A 21,143-nucleotide genomic window follows, 5' to 3' on the forward strand; every position below is an offset into this window, starting at 1 on the left:
GCGCATGCGCATTAAGCGGAAAATCGCTGCGATGCGAAGATGTTTACCGAGCGAACAACTCGGAATGACCCCCAATATCTCCAAATGTATAAATCGAGATATAGTGCCACACTGTAACAGTCATATTGAATGACTACCAAGTTTTAGCCAAATATCCTCATTTTTCTTTTATGTGAATGTGACGTGAGGCACTCGATATCCCGGCTGTCGGGATCCTGGCGCTCTGCATACTGGCGCCGGGTTACCGACAACTAACCTGACTAAGGTTCTAGCCATAAGCAGCTCCTCACCTATTTCAGACAGTGAAATGTATGCAAAATAAAGTGTTTCCTGTATTGCTTTGTTACATGGAAATTTACTTTAGTAAATAAACTTTCAACATAATTTCTAATATTTAAATTGTATCCTAGAGGAAAAGTTTTATATCTACACATTTACAACATTTGCTTTTTATGCAAAATTACTTAGAAAGTAGCACATATTGTGTTTGAGTCAAGTGGATGTCTTTGCACAAATGGTGAGGTTTTTAACATACAATATAGCGGATTTATGTTTTTTCATGTATCGCCGTCTATTTCCCAGTCAGATGTATCTTGAGAGAAATGGGAGTTTTGGGGAGGGAATTCTCGCTGAACTGTTTTATCTTATGGAAGTGTCCTGGCCAGCTCTATCACTGGGCAGCTTTATGCAGCTGCCTAGGGGGCTGGATCGGGGGGTGGGGGTGGGGGCACTGAGTCTGCCTACCACAAATTAAGCATGTCTCTGTCCTTGTTATGCAAGTGGTGGCTGTGGAATTTATAAGTCACCGGAAGGGCTGGGAAGTAGGTAATGGTGGTGGTTGGGGGCAGTAGGTTGAAGTTTTGCCTAGGGTGCTGAAAAACATTGCACTGGCCCTGGTCATGGCTGTATTGCTTGAGATGCGTGCAATTCTGAATCTGGCACATGGATAAAAGAAGCCTGTTTCAGATGGATTTCTTGCAGCTAGCACAGGGCTGGTGTAGTGACAATACTAATGATGAGGAAAGACATCTTAAGTGGGACAGCTTCCCACTTAAAGCCGCACTGTCCTTGCACTAGCCCTATGGAAACTTGCATTAGCATAAGATAGTAAATCCAACCTCAATAGCTTCACGCCAACACAGCCACTTTACGTCTGAATCAGCCACCTTATTCATATGGAGAATCTCATATAAAATCATTCTGAAAAGTAGACATGAGTGTTATAAAAAATATATGTTCAACACAACATGTTAGGTATTATTTTTTCTATCACGTAGGTATATTACATATATTTCTACATAAAAATGATCTCAATAAAAATGCTGACTGCCCTATTTTAGGCTTTTCTTTAACAACTGTAGTGTCAAACGGCAATATCTCAAAAAGCCACAGAAGTATTTAAAGGCTGATTCAGAGCTGGAATAAAATAGATTGTAGCTTGCTCCTGGACAAAACTATGTTACACTGCAGGTGGGCAGGTTCAATTGTACAGTGATTTTGAGAGGGCTGTGTCCAAATTCAAATCTACATTGCAATGTAAAAATAAAGCTGTCCAGTATTTGTGGGCTCCACGCAAATGTAGCAGGTATTTACACTGCATGCAATAAAATAAATGTATTTGTACACCTTGTATTGTAGCCTGGTTTGTCCAGGTGAAAAGTCTCTTGATTTTGCTCAGACCCTTAATATACAACTCAAAACTATTGTATAAATGCTAGAAATATACGGGTGTTTATCACGTTACGGGCGGCCGGTATCCCAGCGGTCAGCATCCCGATGCCGGGATCCCGGTCACATAACCGCATCCAAACTACAAAGAAATTGTCAGGGAAATACTTAACAGTTACAGAAACCTTCGCTGCAATATGAGTTTAAAGGTACATTGTTTAAAATTCCCATATTGAGCATTTTCCGAATAATCTGGGAGACTACAGTGAAGAACAGGGTGAATGGTTCCACCAAGACGTTAAAGATGTAGAATACCAGGGTCATTGGGACATCAACATGATGGCTGACTACTGCTGGATGATACACAGAGACGACACAGAAAAAACGTATAAGCGAAAAGCGACAAAACAAAGTTTGAAGAAAAAAAAGATATTAACTATTTTTTCAATAATTATGGTTTTGTTTCTATTGTTTGATTTTATTGTTATTTTATTATGTAATTAAGACAACAACACAGTGATATAATCTACACTTCTTATTTCATAATAAATATGTCTTCTTGTTTTTTCTTAAAAATGTATGTAATCCCCTTATAGGTAAATGTGATGTGGTAATTTATTTTTTTATATACTATTTCTTGATGTACACAGGAGTATAATTAGGAATATAAAGGTATTATTAAAAAAGCTTTCAATGCCTTAAATCTTGTAGACCTGTGTTATTAATGATTTCTAATGTATTGCTACCAATATTTTTAGATATAAAACAACACATTTTGTATCCTCAATAGCCTATACTATATTAGAAAGGAACATATGTTGTTTTTATATGTTCATATGTTTCTATACGTGTACGTGTTTTTAGCCCACGCCCTGAGGTGGTTTTGTTTATGATATGCCTGATCCTGCAGAGTGCAGCAGTAAGTACAAAGCTGAAGTGCTGCCATAGAAACCGCCGGGAATGTCACGGAATGACACACCCCCTCTCGACAGCGGAAGCCTGGCTTGCAGCATGACATGCAGGAGGAGGCCTTTATTTAGGATTAAGGGTTAGGTAAGACTGTTTGTTTAATCTTATTGCTTCACTTTTCTGAGGATGGGGCATGTGAGGCCCCAAAATGTTAAAATAAATACAGCATTTATTGAAAGTCCTGCCATGCCATGCTTCAACATCGTATATGAAAACAACAAAGGCAGCACTCCCGGACTCAGTACTTGGTGAAAAAAAACGCACTTGTTCACCGAGTACTGAGTTCGGGAATGCCGCCTTTGTTGTTTGCATATTGGATGGGGTTTGCTGGCCCCTAGGAAGGCACCCTGGCAGGATATTTATATTGGCTAACATGGGAGTGCTGGATCGTGGATTGTTGTGTGTGTGTGTGAATGTGTATATATATATATATATATATACAACTGAAAACATCCGGCACTCAGAAAAAATGAATAAATGCCAGGGTGCCCTCCTAATAGTAATGCAGTGGAGGTATCCTTCCCCAACTTTTTGGTTCTTTATTTTCTGTTTTCCACAGCACCAGGGTTTACTTACCTGATGAAAAGGCTGCCATGCCTTGAAACGTTGTAAGATACCTGCATTTTGTTTCTTTGGACACGATGTTACTTGTTGTCACTATGCTTTGAATACAAAATTTTTTTTGCACAAGTCCATGGAGTGCTGCCTCATTTCCTTTGCTGCTAACACCTGAGCCACAGGTGGGGTAGGATACCTCCACTATATATATATATATATATATATATATATATACTTTTTTTTCACTTTCGTAGAGCTCCCCTTAAAGCCCAGCATTGGTCATTGGAGGATGTAATGTCAGAAAGTCCTCCTGAGTGTCCCCACTGCTGCTCTGATACCTTAGACAGGATTTTGGCTTGAGGATGCTGCTTTGGGGGCTAAAGCAGCACAAGTGGGGCCAGAGCATGACGTTTCATCTAAGGGCTTGCAGTGCCACAAAGGAAGAGTTCATAGTACTAAAGCTGAGTAAATTACCGAAAGGATGATACAGCCCTGGACCCGCTTTTATGGAGCATGTTAACATGGGTTGCTTTTTCATTTTTGCCTGTTTGTTGCCTACCCTGACCTTTGGCTTCAGATTATGACTAAACATTTGGACTGTTTCAATCACTGATACTGTAAGTTTTCGTTTTGTGTCTTAGCAGTAAGACAATAAAATATATAATAAAAAATTATGCTCAAAATGATTGCGTGCCAGTTATCTAAGTAGTGTGATTTATGAAGCATTACTGTAGAACTTTAAACATGCCAAACTTTGTTTTTAAGACAGTCAATTTAATTTAAAGCAAGAATTTTTTTTTTTTTTAAGTTTTGGCCATGTGGATAGAGCACATGGCAATGTATAGGTATAGTTTGATAGTGTCTATTTGGGATGCGGGCACAGCCAGCACAAAATCCAATGCAGAGAAAATCCAATAGTACAGGTTGAGAAGTGGTATGCACTTGGATTTTGTCTGTCTTTTTTCCTCTTTTCTTCTGTTAGTACATGCATTAACCCCATACTTTTATTGTCAAAACCTAATAGAACTTTAGAGGTTTTGTAATGACTTTCAAAAGTTAGGAGGTCTCTCAAGTTGATGCCTATAAAATCTGGATCCTAAATGAGATGGAATAAAACTGTAAAAAGCGACATATGTGACCACTAGCAAGTTAACAAAAGAATATTGCTGACTCCCCTTTCACAGTCTTCAAGAAAAGACTGCATTTTCCTCCTAAGTTGCTTTTTGAATACAACATGTTTCCTCTTGGCTAAATGGATAAGATAATAAGACCATATCTGTCCAAATATCTGGATAATTATGTAATTACTGTAACCACCCTGACTAGGTGGCCCAGATATACAGGGCTCCATTGTTGCTTAACAGATTTAAAAAAAAGACAGGCTTATTGGTAAATCTTGCCATATGTTTCATAAGAGTGAAAAAGGCCGAGGATCTGTGATATGCTGTAGGAATAATGGATCGGTGTTATATCCCAAATTAGAAGAAAAATAAGTAATAGTAATGTTAGAGGTAATTGGATATAATAGACAGTATTGTGCAATATGCAACAATAGCAGGACCAATTATTGAAATAAGAGCCAAGACATCATAATAGTTAAATTCACTGCAGAAGCAGAAAGAGCGTCTAACAGCTGCATAATGCCTTATAAAAACTCCTAATTATACCTGACTTTAAAAGGTATTTTGTGATATAAAAAATGTCACCTCTGAAGTTGGTTTGGGAGCTGTTTTCCCTAAACAATAAAATAAGCAGAACATCCAATACTCTTCTGTGATTAGAAAATGATTGATTGAATCAGTGATTGATTGCTTAACATGCAATGGTTGCTCCTCCATGAATGGTATCTAATTATTTTCATCTTATCATTACATCCTGTACTTTGGCTCAGAGGACAGAGTACTGACTGTTTAAAATGTACATTACTGCACAATTTATCACACTGTGAAATAAAGCATTATGCTTATTGGAATTAATGTGATTATTCATTCTATACTGTCTGCAATACATGGCCAGCAATATTACACTGCATTCTTAATTTAGAAATCAATTAAAACATTACAAGTATATTCTCAATGCTGTAAACTATATCACTCCTGTAGTTTTTCCAATAAATCATAGTCTCTATGCTCAGCCATCTAACGCTCCACAAAATTTATTTTTATTAGATTGTTCAAATAATTCTTTTTCTGATATTTGTTTCTATGGTAAATGTTATAGTATTAAAATATGTTGTTACATGTGTTAAATTTCGGCATATCTCACCTGCACATGTGCAGATATAAGGCTGCAATGTTGCTTGTTGTGTTGTTTTGGGGTCACTCCCTTGGATGATGTTACACCAAGCCCAGGATTTTGGATTGGGATTTCCGAAACCGCCGTGAATGGTTTTGGATTTTTAATTTTTTTTCAAAAATTTTCAAAATAGCTAAAATCACATAGTTTAGTCTTTTTTTTGTTCCTAGAGTATTATTAACCGTAATAACATTAATTTCCACACATTTTTAGTCAATTTTGCCAACCTCACAGCTGACAATATTGTTTTCATCTTCTTAAAGGCCAAAGGCTGCAGCCAGCTGGCTGATTAAGTAGCGACAGAGCAGTGGCACAAGCACACCACAGTTTATAGCAATGCAAACAGTGCCACACAGCAGTGACAGAAATAAAAAAAAAGATGATATTGTCCTTGGGCTCTCCCATCCACCCTTAGGCTTGATATTAAAAAGGACATGCATAGTTTAACAAACCAGTCATTTCCAGCCAATTTTGACCACCTCATAGCTCACAATATTGTTTTCACAAATATTGGCCAAAGGCTGCAGTAAGCTGGTTGGATACTAATCGAAAGAGCAGTGGCACAAGCACACAGCATTGTATAGCACATCTATGAAACATTGCCACACAGCAGAAATTAAAAGTGGCGCAAGATGGAATTGTCCTTGGGCCCTTCCACTTTTTGTTGGATATTAAAAGGGACATGCACACTTTAACAAACCAAGCATTTCAGCGACAGGGACGTCCACTTTTGTGGCTGAAGTGCTCAGTTTGTTTGGGCCACCACAAAACAAGCTATCAATGGGCTTAAGGAAGCTAAGCTAGCAGGTCTACAGTGACAACATGTCATCGCCATTGCCATCCTCATTTTCACCCATATCAGTGTGTACATCATCCTCACACAACATTGATTCATCCCTGCTGGAATCCACCATTACAGAAGTCTCTGTACTTTGACGTAATTGCTGGGAAAGATCTTCCTCATGGACTTTGTAGTTTATTTTGATGAATATCATATTTTCCACACGTTGAATAAGTAGCCTCCTATGTCGTTCATTCACATGGTTCCTGGCTGTGCTGAAAGTTCTGTCTGAGTACACACTGAAGGGTGGGTAGTTTAAGTAATGCAAAGCCAGTTTGTACAAGGACCTCCAAATTGCCTTTTTTTCTCTAAGTACTCAGAGGGACTCTGTGACTTGCCTATGTGTACAGTGTCATGAAAACAATCCTCCAACATTCTTTGGATGGTGACCGTATAGATGTAGTTACAGTAGAGGTGGTGCTAAAGTTGGGCAATTCTTTTAGTCCTAACCAGATGTCAAAATGTTGTGTTGATTTATCTGCATCACCATTGGGTCTTTTGGGAAAGCTGAGTATTTTCCTGGCTGCTGACAAAGAAACTGAAGGAGAAGTTTTAGTGACATGTGTCACCTGAGCTGCCAACTTGCTCACGTGGAGCTCTTTGCATTTCTTAAGATATTGGTCAGTTGAAAAGAAAAATATGGCATACGATTTACAGATAGAGCAATCTTTATTTTGGCCTTTAATAGGATTAACTGAGCAAGGGCAGTCGCACTTAATCCCCTGCTGTAATGACTTAATCCCCTGCTGTATTGTTCTCTCTTATTGTATTGTAGCTGAGAACAATAGATGAAAGACCTATGCTAATAAAATATGGTGTGACTGGGTGCAGCATAGAAGTCAAGATGATTGTGGCTCCATCTAGAAACCTAGGATCAAGGACAGTTGCCAAAATGTAGAGATCCAATTTCAAGATATTGCATACCCTTAGATCCTAGCAAAATGAATAAAGGTCTTGATCTGCAAGTCCAACATACTTAGTGGAATCTCTTAGTTTCATCTCCTTGTTCAATTTCTCAAGTTGATTTTCCAAAGATTAATTAGGGGAATCTACAGGGGGAGTGGCTAAATATATGTTAACAACCTCTTATATGATATGTAATTTGATTATATATTTAAATTTTAAGTAGTTATGATTGCATAGTGTATCCTCATCCATTATTTCTATGCATAGTACATTAAATCTTAGCAAGATAGCACCTCTCATTACAAACAGTTAGGGTGTGCAGTCTAGATCCACTCCCCCTATGTGGTGATTTCACTGCAAATGGGGACCCTCTGAAGAAACGTATCCTCCCTGGGCACACAGTGACTTCAGTCAGTATTCAGTATTCATTTAGGAGATCACCTGGTCCAGAAGATGCCTATTTTTGTAGAAACCAGACTAATGCCCCCTGTGTTATTTACTGCCCCCCTGTATCCACTCCAGAACTTGTGTCTCTACAGCCTCCTGTCTTTCCAGCATCCTGCACCTTGTGTCTTTCCAGCTGCCTGTCATTCCAGCCTCCTGACTCTTATGTCTTGCTGGCTTCCTTCCTCATCACTTCAGCCTCCTGTCACTCCAGAACCCCTCAACTGTTCCTCTTATTCTGTTTCCCTAAGCCTCCCCTTAAAGCAGTGTCTCTCAGCCTCCCCCTTTCTGTGTCCCTCAACATCAACCTATCTCTGTGTCCCTCAGCCTCCCTCTCACTCTGTGTCCCTCAGGCTCCCCCTCAGTGTGTCCCTCATCCTCTATCAGTCTTCCATTGTGTATATCAGCCTCCCCCTCTATGTCTCTCGGCTTCTTTCCCCCTCTGTGTCAATCACCCCTTCTGTGTCTCTCAGCCAAGCCCCATCATCCTTACCATCTAGAAACCTAGGATCAAGGACAGTTGCCAAAATGTAGAGATCCAATTTCAAGATATTGCATACCCTTAGATCCTAGCAAAATGAATAAAGGTCTTGATCTGCAAGTCCAACATACTTAGTGGAATCTCTTAGTTTCATCTCCTTGTTCAATTTCTCAAGTTGATTTTCCAAAGATTAATTAGGGGAATCTACAGGGGGAGTGGCTAAATATATGTTAACAACCTCTTATATGATATGTAATTTGATTATATATTTAAATTTTAAGTAGTTATGATTGCATAGTGTATCCTCATCCATTATTTCTATGCATAGTACATTAAATCTTAGCAAGATAGCACCTCTCATTACAAACAGTTAGGGTGTGCAGTCTAGATCCACTCCCCCTATGTGGTGATTTCACTGCAAATGGGGACCCTCTGAAGAAACGTATCCTCCCTGGGCACACAGTGACTTCAGTCAGTATTCATTTAGGAGATCACCTGGTCCAGAAGATGCCTATTTTTGTAGAAACCAGACTAATGCCCCCTGTATTATTTACTGCCCCCCTGTATCCACTCCAGAACTTGTGTCTCTACAGCCTCCTGTCTTTCCAGCATCCTGCACCTTGTGTCTTTCCAGCTGCCTGTCATTCCAGCCTCCTGACTCTTATGTCTTGCTGGCTTCCTTCCTCATCACTTCAGCCTCCTGTCACTCCAGAACCCCTCAACTGTTCCTCTTATTCTGTTTCCCTAAGCCTCCCCTTAAAGCAGTGTCTCTCAGCCTCCCCCTTTCTGTGTCTCTCAACATCAACCTATCTCTGTGTCCCTCAGCCTCCCTCTCACTCTGTGTCCCTCAGGCTCCCCCTCAGTGTGTCCCTCATCCTCTATCAGTCTTCCATTGTGTATATCAGCCTCCCCCTCTATGTCTCTCGGCTTCTTTCCCCCTCTGTGTCAATCACCCCTTCTGTGTCTCTCAGCCAAGCCCCATCATCCTTACCAGCCCCCCCAACCCATGTCTCCCCAGAGCAGCCCACACTTACCTTCTACAGCATAACAAGGGTGTGCTGTGCTGCTCCATCTTAGCAGGTGGCTCGGCTCCTCTTCAGTCTCCAGTGGTGTGATGTCATGATGTCACTCTACTGCATCTGCAAAAAAACTTTATTGTACTGCAGCCGCCTCCCGGCGGCTATCCAGGCTTTTCTGCCTCCTCACTAGCTCCTGCAGATTGTCCCATTTTCATGTCAGACATGAAAACGGAACAAACTGAGTCCCAATGGCAGTTAGGTGGTATACACAGTACCACCCAATACTGCCTTACATGAACCACTATCCTCCCCATCACCATACACTATCATGCTTTCACTGTATGTTCTTTCACAAACAATATTCACCTAATAGTTTTATTGAATGTTTCATTTTAGTTCAAGCAAGAAGTGCAATTCTGGAAACGTTTTAGATTGCAGCATACTTGTTAATTTATTTTACTAAAGGACAGTTTATTTATTTAAAAACATGTTGTTCAAACACATCAGTTGAAGATTATTTTGAGCAACTTACATTTTAAATAACAATTCCCAAATAAACTAATTTCATGCATTTCATTCCACAAGTTGAGTGGGAATCCCTGAAGTAACCACATTTTAATGAATACTGAAAATGAACAAAAACAGCTCACTCATCTCTAGTCATGGATATTATACAGTAATGAGTGTCTGAATTGCAGCTTACTGCAGCAGCTCTCACACAGCTTTTTAGACAGCCTTCAAACTGTTTTTTTCTCATAGCATTTTCTGATTATTTATTTTCAACCAGTTACCAGCCCGTCAAAATGATGGAAAAACATAACAACAATGTCAGCCTGGCAGCTGTGTCTGAACAAACAGAGCAACACTTGAATTGCTCCATCGGGCAACATCTAGTGGTCACTGGAGCGCAAATCACTTGAATTCCCCCCAGAGAGATGAGGAGCAGTGTTAGACTTTTATTATATAAGGAGTAGTGTTAGACTTTTATTATATAGTATGCAGCAGTCGAATGAATTCAGCGCTTTCTGGCATATCAGCAATAACAACTAACTGGTTGTGCAACAGATTCCAAACTCTGATAATCTGCCCAGATGACTAGTGTCAGACACAGTGACTGGTTTATATACCCTGAATACACAAGCACAGGCTCGGACTGGCCCATAGGGATACAGGGGAAACCACCGGTGGGCCCCACTGCCTGGGGTCCCACCCTCTCAATTATACATTATGAATATGTTACATTATACTGCACAGTATACAAAAAATTATAGCAATTGTGCACAATAGAAATCCCCCACAATGCAGCTGTAGTTTCTGTGTAAGAGTAAGCAACCAAATTACTCGAAATGCAGAGAGTGAAACAGAAAATACACAGGAACCAGTCAGCGCTATAGGGAAACCACATTCACCCTGTGCAATAGTGTACACCTTCTCTTCACAAATTGTGAGTGCGTTACCACTTAATGAATTTATATAAATATATTCAATTTCATCCGTCCTTAGAATACCGCCAACGCTCTAAAAAATAATAAGGAACACATAATAGTGCAGATGGTCTAATTAATTAAAATATGTCTTTATTGCACGATGTCCACTTACAAACGAATCCTTTTTAAAGGCGTGTTAGATTATCCACACAGGCAATACAGCAAGAGACCTTTTCAAGATGTTCAGCTCGTTGTGGTTTACCATAAAAGATAAAAAAGTGCAAAATAGTGCAGATAGATAAAAACAATAGCAGCTTTAATACTGAAGTGCACTTACAAACATAGGTTAATGTAATGCATTAACACAATCCACATGGTAGAAACAACTGGTGCCGACTCCTGATGGTCCCCAGATCGTCCAAGGGTAAGCAGAAACACACTTCCGGATAGTGTGTTCAGTCCAGCAGTATCGGTACCAGGGTTCAGCAGTAGTGGAGAGAGACAATCATACCATCGCTAAACGCGTTTCAAACCTCAGTCCTTCATCAGTAGCCAGTTGGCGGTATTCTAAGGACGGATGAAATTGAATATATTTATATAAATTCATTAAGTGGTAACGCACTCACAATTTGTGAAGTGAAGGTGTACACTATTGCACAGGGTGAATGTGGTTTCCCTATATCGCTGACTGGTTCCTGTGTATTTTCTGTTTCATTATACTGCACAGGACTATGGTGTATTTTCTACAGGGCATTGCTGTTATTAATCTGGTACATTATCATGCATGCACTAGCAGTATTTACTATATATATTACTTATCAAGGGGCCCAGACCATGCACTAATGGTTACCCAAGCCTCTAAGTATGGCCCCCTACCACTGCATTTCCCCGGTGGGCCCTTCATGCCCCAGTCCGACACTGCACGAGCATCCCCTTCACAATAGGCACACTGCTGATTTTTCTTTAGTAGCCACAATTTAATAAACACAGTGCCTAGTACGATAATTATTTCTGTGTAATATAAATCTCCTTATGCAAACTTGCTTCCCTAAATAGAAACATGATACCTTCATCACTTTCCTATACAAGTGCACAGTGCTTAGGAAAGTATGAGAGAAATTACTATAGCTTAATACAATCAAAAGTAATTACATTAATTCTCTTGATTATTCTAACAGTTGTCTAAAATACAGAGTTGTGGTTCTGAAAAGATAACTATATTGTGTGCTTTAGAAGTACATCTTTTTGGGAAGACATATTCATATGAGGTTTTTAATTAGAGAAGTCTTTTAATGTGGCCTTGTTAACCCAAATACCGTATATACTCGAGTATAAGCCGACTTTTTCAGCACTTTTTTTTGTGCTGAAAAAGCCACCTCGGCTTATACTCGAGTCAGTGCAGGCAGAGGCAGAGCAGTGTGAAGGAGGGACATGGAGCGCACAGCGCGCGGCACTCCTGTGTCCCTCCTGCATCTCCGGCGGCAGCAGCGGCGGTTCTATTACAGGAAATACCCGTTCGTGACCTCTGATCACGAACCGGCACTTCCTATAATAGACCCGCCGCGGCCGCCGAAGATGCAGGAGGGACACAGGAGAGCCGCGCACGCTGTGTGCTTCGTGTCCCTCCAGAAGACAGCGCGGGATCGACGGAGGGGTAAGTAACAGCACTGTGGGGCATACCTGGCACTTGGGGAGGGAACGTATCTGGCAGCACTGTGGGGGCATATCTGGCAGCACTGTGGGGGCATATCTGGCAGCACTGTGGGGGCATAACTGGCAGCACTGTGGGGGCATATCTGGCAGCACTGTGGGGGCATATCTGGCAGCACTGTGGGGGCATAACTGGCAGCACTGTGGGGGCATATCTGGCAGCACTGTGGGGGCATATCTGGCAGCACTGTGGGGGCATATCTGGCAGCACTGTGGGGGCATATCTGGCAGCACTGTGGGGGCATATCTGGCAGCACTGTGGGGGCATATCTGGCAGCACTGTGGGGGCATATCTGGCAGCACTGTGGGGGCATATCTGGCAGCACTGTGGGGGCATATCTGGCAGCACTGTGGGGGCATAACTGGCAGCACTGTGGGGGCATATCTGGCAGCACTGTGGGGGCATATCTGGCAGCACTGTGGGGGCATATCTGGCAGCACTGTGGGGGCATAACTGGCAGCACTGTGGGGGCATATCTGGCAGCACTGTGGGGGCATATCTGGCACTATGAGGGCATATCTGGCACTGAGGGCTGTGTACGGCTAGAGCTGCATTTCCCACCCTAGGCTTATACTCGAGTCAATAAGTTTTCCCAGGTTTTTGTGGTAGAATTAGGTGCCTCGGCTTATATTCGGGTCGACTTATACTCGAGTATATACGGTAATAAAAAAAAAAAAATTATAGTACTATACAGTACCTCCACTGAATAATATTAATAATCACATTTACCCTTGAAATTCTAAGGATCATGTCCAAAATCCTTTTCTTAAGTAATTGATGAAGTATTCCAGGTGTTATACTGAATGTTTATGTTTATTTCTATTTTCGTCTAGTTTCCAAACTTTCCCAAAGAATAAATCCTTTTTGTTAAGTGATTCCTTTTGCATAGATGTTTCCACCTAATCAGTTTTAAAAATAAAAAACAAGTTATCCTTAAATATCTGTAAGGAAGAAATAAAGTATGTATACACTGTATCCATTGACATTGACAAGGGTCTGAAAATAACTAAATCAAATGTTGCATAGTGCTTGATTTTCAACAAAAAATTTTGATTGGAGAAAAAGGCCAAAGACAGTGACACAGAAAGTTGGATACAATGGCAGATTTCAGGCCTTTAAAGCTTTCAATCATCAGTGGAATAGTTATATGATGAGGATAAATAACCTCTATAAATTATCTTATATAATGTTTCTCTGTATATGTTTACTATCAGAGTTTGGAGCAATTGCAACAAAGAATCTATTTTTGTTGGTGTTTGAAGGGTAGAAAATTAGCCCCTGTCATTTGGAAATATTAGTCTAGAGTTCATTTGTGTAAAACATAAAGGAATTGCATTAATTTATGCTAACTTTACTGACTAGTGTCTGAGGATTTGGTTTGGTCTGGAGTGGCGTGAGTGACTGGAACTGGGTTGGAAGAGAGTTGTTGGAAACTTGAAGGCTTAATCCAATTGCTACTCCTGGAACAAATGATGTGGAGGACAAGAGACTCTTGAGTAGAAATACTGGCTTACACAGAACAGCCAACTGAAGGCGAGACATAATTGGAAACTTTATTTATCTGAAAACAGACCGGACTGGATCTGGGGAAGTGGCTGGACTGGAACCAGAGAGGTGACCGGACTGGAACCAGAGAGGCACCGAAGACGTGATATAACTGCTAACTTTATTAACCTGGAAATGGACCAGACTGGATCAGGAGAAGTGGCCGGACTGGAACTGGATAGGTGAATGGACTAGTAGAAGTGACCTGACTGGAACCGGGTATGCAACTGGACTTGAGCCAGAGAGGCTACTAGAGTGTACCTGTGTGTGTGTGTGTATATATATATATATATATATATATATATATAGTGTATGTGAGGTGCAATTAGTGCTACAACCTTGTAATTCAATGATTAAACAAATCAATAACCAAATCAATGTGCAATAAACGGTGGCCACTAGGTTGTGGCTAACCAATCATATACAAAAAACACTCCAAATATATATAGTGGCAGCAACCAGATTTAAAGTTAGTCCAATTTCCAATAAGACAAATTTAAAATGTTCTTTGGTGGTAAATCAGCTGCGCCTTCAGTGTTTAAAAATCAAAACGTGACTGTTCATACTATCCAACAGTAACAATCAAATATGCGTACCAGATAAAAGAAGAATGTTAACTTGTAGTGGTATCTCTGTCAAGTCTTCCTTAGTGTTTTCCTTCTCCCACAGTCATTCAGCCATTGTGTGACATTTCACATAGAGGATGGAGACAATCTATCAATCAAGTGCACTTAATATCATAAAGTGACTCTGTGCTTGCATGCAGAAAAAGTGCTACGGTGCTTAATGTGCAAAAAATGGTTGTGAGTGCCATCTAGTTGTAATGTACTTATTTATGAAAAAAAAAGTGAAGAGAATTCACAATTTCACTAATAAGGCTCTGAGATACCACTCACTTTTTTAGAGTGTCATATGACCAAATGGAGTCCTCAGAGTTGTCCATCAAACAGAGAACCTTAAAACCATAAAAGCTCCCAATGGGGAAGGAAGCTCCTGATAGTGTAATATCCTTTTTTACACATTTATTACACTCAACAAAACACAAACATTAAAATGGACTTGTACAATTAAAACAAAGTGTATAAGATTATCTGCATATCACATGGCAGAGCGGAGAACCAGAGGTTAATACCCAATGCGTTTCGTCCCTTTAAATGTGCTGGGACTTCCTTGGGGGTCAGAGATGAGGACCCTATATATGTTAGAAAGTATATAAACCCATGGAGGGAACAGATCAGAATTCTACGGAGGTTTTTAAATTAATATTATGAAAAAGAAAAGCTTGGAAAAAAAGGGCCCATGAAGAAGTGTTATTCATTTGTCATGGCAAGTTCCATGCCTGATTATATTATATAAGCCCTTAAAATTAAGAAAAGACATCAATTATGGTATATTATCAAATTCACCTCCATTTTAATAATGACTCACAAAATTTGTCACTACCATAAACTTTTGATATATTCTTGATATTACGCTATTTTCAATAATAATTTCAGCCCTCTCTGTAATCTGCACTCATGATTTGTATTTAATTTACAGTAACTGGAATATTTTCTCCTTTTCCTTTTTTATTTACTGCAAGTTAAGTCTATGCAAGTCACTCCCTTGGAGAGAGAAAGATAATTGCGTTTTTTATTGGGCAAGATTGACAGATTTATTCCAGGCAATAATGTGGTTACCAATCCTTAGTTCCTTTAAAGTTGCTTTTCAAGCCACAAGAAACATATTGCTCAGACTATTCATCACACTGTTCTGAAGAAATCAACTGCATCATCAAGAGTTTATGAAATGTGGACACTTTAGTTAATTGGTTTGAGTCTGTTGAAGTCTTCTGTGGCTAGTTATGTCTCCAGAAAATCTTGTTGTTCTCCCTAGTCCTTCATTCATTGGAGATAAGGGGATATTTTGGTACTGTGTTCCTGTCAACCTATGACACTCATAAAGTTAGATGGAAAGAGACAGCTGACTCTGGCAGTTTTAATACTATGCTTATCTAAATGTTAACTTAAAATAATTTCTATTGGGACTTTTTATCTGTCTTGGTGATATAGCCATACTGCATTTAAATATACACTCAATGTCAGGGACAGAGACACTACAGTATGATACAAACCCTTTTCTGAGTGCCATCAGATACCAAATTGTGATATTTTTTTTTTTTGTCAGTTAAACAAAGCATTGGCACATCCTCATCATCATAGGGACTAAAAAATATACCATGGGGAGAGAAGATAGTTCCTTTATCCGGTGCACTTTCACTCTGCTCAGGGCATGGCTGGCATATTTTAGCCTAGGGGGCAAATGAAAACAAGTGACCCTGGCTTTTTTCCAGTACATGACATTGGTAAAATTACATGTCAAAGAATTGCTGCTATAAGTTAGGTTTTAATATGCCTGCACTTAGTTTTATCCATATTGTACCTGGTGCCAGCTGTGTGGCAGCATTAATGCCATATACGCATACAAAACAGAAAGTCTAATGCTATTGGTGGATCAGTAACGTACTGCAAATATGTGTGTCCATCAAATAAAAGCATGTGTTTTGTTTTCAGATTTTGATTAAAACATATTAGCTTGCTGCCCTTGCATGTTTGTATGCAACTACATCTCTGAATCTGTATATGAAGTGTTATGATACAGTGGCCATGGCTTTTTTCCAATACAAGTTCTGTTGTATTGTAAATATACAAGTGTTGAATATCAACTTAATCAGCAGATTCCTGGTGCTTCCTAGATTCATCATGTTGCAACTAAAATGCATTTTCAGCAAAAAGGATACCCAAAACTAGCAGAGCTGAACGGAACCTACTGGCTCACTCAAGCCAGGCATCTCACAGCAAGACGTATTGGGCGTTATTCAAATGATATATCACGCCCATTCTCCTGTCTAAAGTGATCCCTGTTATTGTGCATATTGCACCCATAGTAATCAGGTTTAGCTGCATAATGGGTTGGGTGCTCTCGTTTCCATGGGGGTAGCAAGCTGAAATGATTATACCATGCCTGTCAGCAGAAACAGAATGGGTGTGGAAGGGGGTGAAAAGAATTGACTACCTCCCACTGAGTCTAGATGTATGAGGACCCATCTGTATACCAAGCACATTGGATAGTCTATACCCTTGATCTTGGTTCTTGGGTTTTGAAGTATCCCATTGTATGTGCTGGATGTCCAATTCCATGGCCACAGTGTTGTTACATGCAGCATGCGATATATCATTACATTGCATTACTACATCACTGGGTCACAGTGTTACAGAATGTGTACCCAGCTTTATAATTCTCTGCACTCTGGTGGCTAGCTTCAGCCATTCACCAGTCAGTACTTGGAAATATCCAACCACTGTGATTGGTGGATGCACCATACGCCAACTGGCATTATAGCATCAAAGTATAAAGGCTTCTGTAATACCCTGGCTTGCGCTTTAACAGTCATGTGACCTCATGCTGCAGTGCGTGGATATGACAGGTGGCTGGGATGCAGGCTAAGAAAGCTGCTCTGATTGTGTTCTAGCACAAAAACACACTGCTGTATGCTGCGCTGTATTGGCTGTGTTGAGACTCCGGATGCACATGGGGCTGTTCTGTATATAAAGTGCCTGAGTATAGGGGGCATGCTGCACGCTGCTGTATGCTGCAATGTACTCAGCTGTATTGGCTGTGTTGAGACTCCAGATGCACATGGGGCTGTGCTGTATATAAAGTGACTGTGTATAGGGGGATTGAGGCATCCTGCTGTATGCCTTGCTATACTCTGTTGTAAATTGTACTGTTTTGTGTGTGTTACCTTTTTTTCACACACATCTCTAAGCCCTGTGATCCACGCAGTTTTAACCGAGCTGCAAGTTAAAAAACAGAAAAAATATATATTTTTAAGTTCTATTGTTTGTACTGTTTGATGCGCTTTACCCTAGTGCACTTATTCATGTGCATCTATAAGCCCTGTGACTTTATGTAATTTGAACCGAGCTACAAGTTTAAACATAGAAAAATAAACATTATACATATAGATTTATTGTTTGTACTGTTTGGTGCGCTTTACTCTAGTGTCCTTTGCTCAAAGCTCTGTGACTCCAGTTTGAACCAAGCCCCAAGTTCACAAAATAAAAAAATATATAAATCTTTTATTGTACTGCTCTGTGCTATGTACCCCGATATGCTATGACAATGTTTCATAGAAGTGCTATAAACTGCCTTGTGTTTGTGCCTGTACTCTATCACTTAGTAACTAGCCAGCTTACTGCAGCCTTTGGCAAATATTGGTGAAAACAATATTGTGAGCTGTGAGGTAGTCAAAATTGATTGTAAATGACTGGAAATTAATGTTATCGAGGTTAATAATACTCTAGGAATATTGGCAACTCCAAATCCAAAACCGGATGACGAATCTAAGGCAAATACAAATCCAGTGAAAATGGTCCGGCACACATCTCTACTTTGAACATAGCAGACAACCATAGGAGAGACTGCTAGTTTAAGGACTCGGGCCACTAGACATTTGAGTTGCAATGAAAAATGGTTCAACTCCGTTAGTGAATGTGAACCCATCACAGTCAGAGGAATTGGGGACAAAGTCATCACATTATATAAAGTCAGGACAATTACAGTGAACTTAAACATCAAAGGCTAAAACTGTAGTCACAGATATTGAAGAAGTTTTTTATTTGTATTACACCTTGGAGACAATTTAATCACCATCGTTATCAGTGATGTGCGGTGAGGTCAGAGGCTGGGGAGGCACAAATGGTGGTGGGTCTCAGTGGAGGGAGCCTATCTCACCCCCTACACAATGTCTTATGTCTCTGCACTGCATTCATGCAAACATTGGGAAAACATACATACAGTAATAGCTAGGTCATAGCCATCACCCTAGTTTTGTGAGTAAACTGGTGGATACTAACTTCTGGGTGAGAAGGCCCCATTGCACCTTCACCTGCAGATCACCACTGGCCTGGCAAAGGAGGTTACACAGGGCGATACAGTTGTCAGTGATACAGTCAGCAGCACCTGGGGAGGGAGAGCAGGAACATATCTGTACACTACGTGTCACTACTGTAGCCACACACACAGAGTCCTGTCCCCGCACTTACTACAGATATCACACACACACACACACACACAGAGTCCTGTCCCCGCACTTACTACAGATACCACACACACACACACACACACACACACACACACACACACACACACACACACAGAGTCCTGTCCCCACACTCACTACAGATGACACACACGCCTGTCCCCACACTCACTGCAGATGACACACACACCTGTCCCCACACTCACTGCAGATGACACACACCTGTCCCCACACTCACTACAGATGACACACACGCCTGTCCCCACACTCACTGCAGATGACACACACACCTGTCCCCACACTCACTGCAGATGACACACACCTGTCCCCACACTCACTGCAGATGACACACACCTGTCCCCACACACACTACAGATGCCACACACGCCTGTCCCCACATTCACTACAGATGATACACACACCTGTCCCCACACTCACTACAGGTGCCACACACACCGGTCACTACATTCACTATAGATGACATACACACCTGTGCCTACATTCACAACAGATGACACACACCTGTCCCCACACTCACTGCAGATGCTACCCACACCTTTCACCACACTCACTACAGATACCACCCACACCTGTCCCCACACTCACTACAGATGACACACACACACACACACACACACACACACACCCAGTCCTGTCCCCACACTCACTACAGATGCCACACACACACACACACACACACACACACACACACACACTGTTCTTTCCTCACACTTACTACAGATGCCACACACACACACACACACACACACACACTGTTCTTTCCTCACACTCACTACAGATGCCACACACACACACACACACACACACTGTTCTTTCCTCACACTTACTACAGATGCCACACACACACACACACACACACACACACACACACACACAGTCCTGTCCCCACACTGACTACAGATGACACAAACACCTGTCCCCACACTCACTGCAGATGCCACACACACAGTCCTGTCCCCACACTCAATACAGGTGCCACACATACTGAGTCCTGTCCCTGCACTCACTACAGATGCCACACACACACTCCTGTCCCTGCACTCACTACAGATGTCACACACAGACACACACACACATGCAGAGTCCTGTCCCCACACTGGCTGCTACTCACCCCAGTCACTGTACATGTGTGGCTGCTGCTGGCACTTCAGGTCCTCATTTTCCCTCCTCCCCTGCCACACTGCTCAGCTACGATCTTTCTGCACTTCCTGGTTTGGTCACATGACCAATCCTAGCTGTCCATCAGAGCTCAAGAACACCCCCACTGTGAGGCATGCCTCCCATTTCCCTGTTCTATGCGGTCTGATTGGCCACTGTGTAGCCCAGCCCCACTGCACAGACAGTGCCTGACAGTGTGAGAGATGAGGCTAAGCTGCAGCTGCCTTATCTCTATCTCTCCCTGCAATTTCAGGAGCCCTACAAATCTGGCCAGTTTTACTTATAAAAATGACTGCATTAATACAAAAAAGATGCTTATGAGTTATAAATATCTTCTTTGTGTTATCCCAATCATTTTTATAGTGAGCATGATACATACCATCCAACAATTTACACATACAAATCAGTACAAATTCAAATAAGGGGGCGTGTTCATTGGTAAAGTGGTGTGGCCACCCCCCTTTTCCAATACTTTCAATGGAAGTTTGTAGAGCCCAAAATCAGTACAGACCATGAAAAAGGGTACAGTATATGCCAAAAAGGTACAGTTGGAGGGTATGCATGATAGGGAGCATGACAGGTGAGGCTCTGCCTCCCCTGACTACACTTCCCTGATCGTTATCCTTGCGAAGAAAAACTTCAAAATTAACTTTGCAGAAGGCAAGTGTACTGTGTGCAATAAGAAAAGGACAATGGGCCTAATTCAGATCTGTTCGCTCGCTAGCGTTTTTCGCTGCGCAGCGATCAGGTAACTACTGCACATGCGTATGCACCGCAATGCGCAGGCGCGCCGTACGGTTACAAAGCGGATCATTGTTGTGCACTGGTTCTAGCGAAAAAAACATTTGCACAGCCGTTTTCATGGAGATTAACAGGAAAAGGGCGTTTGTGGGTGGTAACTGACCATTTTCTGGGAGTGGCTGGACAAACGCAGGTGTGTCAAAGCGTTTGCAGGGTGGGTGTCTGACGTCAATTCTGGGCTCGAATAGTGATCGCAGCGGCTGAGTAAGGTCAGAG

General features: G+C 41.2%; 2 long non-coding RNA genes across 3 annotated transcripts in view; one reads left to right on the top strand and one right to left on the bottom strand.

Annotated features, from left to right (window-relative positions):
* The window catches only part of LOC135051168 (uncharacterized), a 184,823-nt gene that overhangs the window by 127,370 nt on the left and 36,310 nt on the right, over positions 1 to 21,143 (top strand). The window lies entirely within an intron of this gene.
* Positions 10,742 to 20,171, bottom strand: LOC135051166 (uncharacterized). Of its 2 annotated transcripts, XR_010242087.1 has the most exons (4): positions 20,080 to 20,171; positions 18,763 to 18,868; positions 13,049 to 13,218; positions 10,742 to 11,175 (listed from the first exon to the last, which is right to left on the bottom strand). It is a non-coding gene; the product is annotated as an uncharacterized LOC135051166 (long non-coding RNA). The 2 variants fall into 2 exon arrangements; XR_010242088.1 differs by lacking the exons at positions 10,742 to 11,175; positions 13,049 to 13,218 and having other exon boundaries at positions 18,507 to 18,868.

Source organism: Pseudophryne corroboree, chromosome 2, assembly GCF_028390025.1.
Source record: "Pseudophryne corroboree isolate aPseCor3 chromosome 2, aPseCor3.hap2, whole genome shotgun sequence".
NCBI classification, from domain to species: Eukaryota; Metazoa; Chordata; class Amphibia; order Anura; family Myobatrachidae; genus Pseudophryne; species Pseudophryne corroboree.